The sequence below is a fragment of the Coptis chinensis genome, chromosome 6, assembly GCF_015680905.1.
Source record: "Coptis chinensis isolate HL-2020 chromosome 6, ASM1568090v1, whole genome shotgun sequence".
Lineage (NCBI taxonomy): Eukaryota > Viridiplantae > Streptophyta > Magnoliopsida > Ranunculales > Ranunculaceae > Coptis > Coptis chinensis.
Genome location: NC_141461.1, coordinates 20,627,869 through 20,633,163, shown reverse-complemented (window position 1 = coordinate 20,633,163; position 5,295 = coordinate 20,627,869).

Here is a 5,295-nt window from a genome sequence, read left to right as displayed (position 1 = left end):
TCCACAACTTGCCTCACACACTTAAACTTCCCAAGGCAATTAAAACCCTAATCCCTTGGTAAGTATATAACTTAAACCAAGTTTAACTCATGTTCATCATAAGAAATTAATCAAAACCCAATTTTTTCAATTTTTTTTTTCTTTTAATCTCTAACTATTACAAACAAGTTCCATTGATTTCTCCTACTCTTTTACAAAATTTGGGCTCGGTGTGCCACTATTCATCAAAAACCAACTGAGCTCCCAAAAAACTGTACTCACGTCACTGGAGGTGACTTGGCGGTTGCCCCCTAGCCCACTCGTGGTCACCCGCCGGCCGGCAGGTGAACGTCATCCATTTTTTGGATGTGTCTTCAGCTCCTCTTCAGGTTGTTTGTCCTGCACCCTGATTTGTAAGTAGATCAGTATTAAGAAACAATAAAATAAAATGACAAAAAATAGAAAAAAAAATAGAAATGGAGGGATGAGAATGATGCTCTATTCTTAGATTCTCAACCAATCACTCTCACTCCTTCAATCCATGATGGTGGCGCCATTTGAAGCTTTAGATAGTGGTAGTAACTTCAAAAGAGTTAGTTTTTAGAAGTGAGGTTCATCCTAAATTGTTTAGAGTTTGAGTGAGGGAGATGTGAAGAAGAAAGGTAGCTCTTGTATGGATTAGAATGGTTCTAAGCTAATGAAAACTTGAAAGCTTTGATTGTTTGTATTGAAATGATTTGAAAACATGGAAGGAAGATTAATTAAAACTTGAAATAAGAACAAGCAAACAAGATTGATTGAAAGGAAATAAGAACAAGTAAATAAGATTGATTGAAAGGAAATAAAAACAAGATTGATTGAAAGGAAATAAAACAACAATAAAGTAAAAACATGAATTGAAAAATAAGATAAGAAATTAAACAAACCAAATGGTTTGGATCCTAAGACAAAGAATGGTTTCTCTCTCTCCCTTGCTTTTTGATTATATACCCCTACTTTTGCCTTTTACAGATTTGTCCATCTCCATTACAAACTAAACACTTCACACTTCACTCTTGCTTTCGCTTTTTGGTGCCTTTTTGACCAAGATAGGTTTAGGGAGAAAGTCATCATATTTTGAGATAAGGGCATCCATCTCTGGTCTTCTCATTTGAGGGCTTTGACTTTTGACCTTGATCGTTGACTTTGACCGGTTGACTTTGACTTTTTCAGCACTTTTCTATAGCAACCAATGGTCTTCATAATAAGTGTGATTAAAGCTCCTTTTGGTACTAAGATGCAGCTTTTATGATAAGTGGTCTGAAATACTCCTTAACTTGAAAAGGGCAGTAAAAGCTATGAGTTGTCTTTTTATAGTTAAGCATAAGAGGGACTGTAATGCAGCAATATAAGGGTAATAAAATGCACATTTTGGGAGTTGATCCCCCAAAATGAAATCTTTATAACGGCCTCATGTAGATCTAGCAACATGGAGAACAATTTAGGTGGAAGCATGGGCATGTATGATAGTAGTACGTACTGAGAAAAGGCAGGATATAGATTTGAAGGAAATTGGGAAGGCACATGATAAGCACCAAAAATTGTAGTTTAACCCCTTAATAGTAGTCTATTTAGGCCAATTATGTTTATAATAATATGAGTTTATCGCTATCTACTTGCTTTTGTGTATTACAGGTCTTGGAGCTGAATATGTGTATAAAGACGTCATTTTTACATGGAAAAAGAGCTAAGATGATTGCTAAATAAGTTATATGGTTAAAACCCAAGTTTCAAGGAAAAAAAGTTTTTTAAAGTCTAAGTCAAAGCGGGAAAGTCAAAGTTAACTCGGGCAGAAAAAGAACAAAAAGTTAGCAAAACTTCAACAGGTCGTATCTTTGGACTCAGAACTTGAAATTTGGCCTATTTTATATCAAAACGACCGGCTCGGAAATAGATTTCTAATGGTTCAAGCCTCGCAATCAAAGTAGTTAAAGTAGATGAAAAGGGTAGAGCAGTAAATTCTAATAGTTTGGACCCTTTTAGATTTAAGTATTTGGGTTTTGGGCTTGATTTAGTGGCCCAAAACACAACTCCTAAGCCCATGCATGAAATTGTAACCTAAACCCTATTATAAAGAGGATGGGGGCAAAAACCAATATTGTAGCCTCCAACTCTATTAAAACAACCTTATGTTCAATTCAATTCAATTTATTCTTTACATTATGTCTTGTTTTTATTATATAGCTTATGATAGTCCAATGAAACTAGGCTAAATTAAACCCCCAAATAGAGGGAGTTTTATGAAGCCTATGTGAGGGTTATAGTTGTTTACTTACTTTATTGTGTTTGTGTTACAACTTTGGTTCTTGTGATATCAATAACTAGAATCATATCATAGGAAGCAAACTAGAGGTTAGAAACTTCATCAAAGAGATTTGTAGAGGTGATAATCTTTCATGCTAGTTAATTCCTTGCTTAAAGATAACTAGGATTAATTAGGGATCTCTTCAAGTTTAAACCCTAATTTTAGAACCTTGTGTGTTTATTGTAAAGGTTGAGACGTTAATACAATAACTAGGTAATTAGTTATATCATCATATAGGTGGATTAAACTTTTTCTATACCTTCTCCATTCATCAAATTCATATTTTTATCACTTAGTTAAGATTAATATAAGTCAATTTGATAGTATAATAATAGTTATTAAATTCATTCTTCAAATATTACTTTCACCATGTTTTCTTATGTTCTATTGGTTGAATTCAATATCGTCTAAATAGTTAAGAGTGGAACAAATTCCTTACTCGTATATTGCCTTATATGATTGAGAGTATAGGAAATTGATCTAAACACGTGTTTATTTGATTGGTTGTTTATGTTTATGCATAGATAGTTAATTACATAAATTTGTGTTTATCAGCATACACAATGACAATCAGGATATGGTGGTGCATAATCCTAATCTAGAAATTAAGGAGTTTAATCATCAACATGTGATTAACTATGATTCAGATGACAACGTCTCCCAACCTATACCACTGGCCATCGATGATTCAAGAGTGGTGAGATGCCTTGAATTTGGTCAGATGTCTAGAGATGAAGAATGGGTTGGCATGAATGATGGAAATATTTTAAATTCAAGTGGTGGCCTAGGAACAAGCAATGGTATTTCTCCTCCACCAGGGTTCGCAACAATTGTCCCTCTACAGTTGCCTCGAGGTCAATGATTGCATGGAACTGCTAAGGGATAGGTACCCCCACGGCGGCTCGATCACTAAAGGACCTTATCAAAACGTATGATCCTAGTATAGTATGTCTATCAGAAATCAAAGCTTAAGCCAGCATAGTAGTTGCAGTAGGAAAAGAAATAAAGTATGGAGGTTCTTTTTGTGTCCTAGTAGTATGGCTTAGCTATGTTTTGGAAAGAAGGAGTGTAGGTTGATATTATTGGAGTGACTTCTCATTATATCACACTGGCAAAGTTTCAAATTACCCTTCTGATTCTACTCGGTATTTTAGGTTTGGGTATGGTCATCCAGTCTCAACCTAAAGAATCGATATTTGGAATGAGATTAGAAATGTAGCACCTTATATTCCCGGCCTTGGATGCTCTTGGGGGACTTTAATGCTATATCTAGTTTAGATGAGAAAGTATTGGGGAGAGCCATTTTTAACAAATGCATGCTAGATTTTAATAATTTTATTGCTGGTTTATGTTTGTTTGATCTTGGTTATCCAGGGTCCAAGTTCACTTGGGCCAACAATAGGATTTATAACACACACATTCTAGAGAGATTGGATAGATCTTTCGCTAACACAAATTTTGAAATGTTTCCACATGCTACTGTAAAAAATGTTGTGTGTAGCTCTTCTGATCACTTGGCTCTGTTAGTTAATTTTAATGTCTATGTAAAAAAACTTAGTTAAACCTTTTAGATTCTATGAGATGTGGTTGAATGATACTTCTTGTAAGACTATGATATCTAAAACTTGGAATAAAGGTAGTCTTGGCTGTCCCTAATGCTATGGTGATTGTCAAACTCATAAATACCAAGATTAGCCTAAAAAATTGGAATCAAGAAGTCTTTGGGAATGTTTTCAAAGATTAAAAAACTGAGAGATCATTTGACTAAGTTTTTGGCAAAAGAATGTATGTACTGAAGAGAACTATAATAAGGCCCAAGAGGTTAGAAATTATTTGCAAGATTGGTTGGAAAGAGAAGAATCTCTATGGCAACAAAGATCTGGTATGGTAGGGGTGAGAAATGGAGGTAGAAATACCAAATTCTTTCACTTGTCTATTATATAAAGAAAAAAGAAAAACTTGATTGAAAAAATAAAAAAATGATCTTGGACAATGGTGTAAAGGAAGAGAAGAAGTGGGAGAAACAATAAATAATTACTTTACTAAACTCTTCACTTCTGATCAACCTCCATAATGTCCTGAGATCATGGAGTTATTTCAACCTAGCTATCATATCAGAAAAGGGAGAGTCAACTGCTTACAAGTACACCCTCTGATACTGAGATATGGAATATTGTCAAGAAGATGGGGAAACTAAAAGCCCCTGGCCCTGATGGGTTCCAATGCATCTTCTAGCTATCAACAATGTTGGGATATCATTGGCCTAGACATTGTGCTTTTAGTCCAATACTTCTTTGAGTATGGTGATCTTCACCCAAAAATAAATGAAACTTTCATCACTCTCATAACAAAAATAGCTAACCCTAACCATATATCAAAATTCCGACCCATCAGCCTTTGCAATTTTTCTTATTATAAGATTATCTCCAAAATTCTTGCCAATAGACTCAAGATACACTTGCACAAGATCATTTCACCCTTCCAATGGACTTTTATTAAGGGTAGAAATATAGGAGATAACATAGGACTTGCTAGTGAAGTTTTCCATCACATGAAACTTATGAAAAAGAAAAAAGCAAGGTTGGTATGCTTTAAAACTTGATATGGCCAAGGCCTATGATAAGGTAAAGTGGAGTGTTTTGGATGACATCTTGAATAAGTTAGGTTTCTCACCTAAATAGAGAAATCTTATTGCAAACTATCTTGGCACTGTGTTTTTTAGGGTGCTTTGAATGGATCCCCCTTTAAACTTATCTTCCCCCAAAGAGGATTGAGGTAGGGGGTCCACTCTCATCCTATCTTTTTATCATCTTCTCTGAAGCTATATCTAGACATTTCCTCAAGGAAGAAGAGAAAGGGATTGTGCATAGGGTCAAGATTAGGATAAACTGTTCCCTATATCTCACCTCATGTATGCTAATGACCTTATCTTATTCACTAAGACAAATTTTGAGGACAATGTTAGTTTAAAA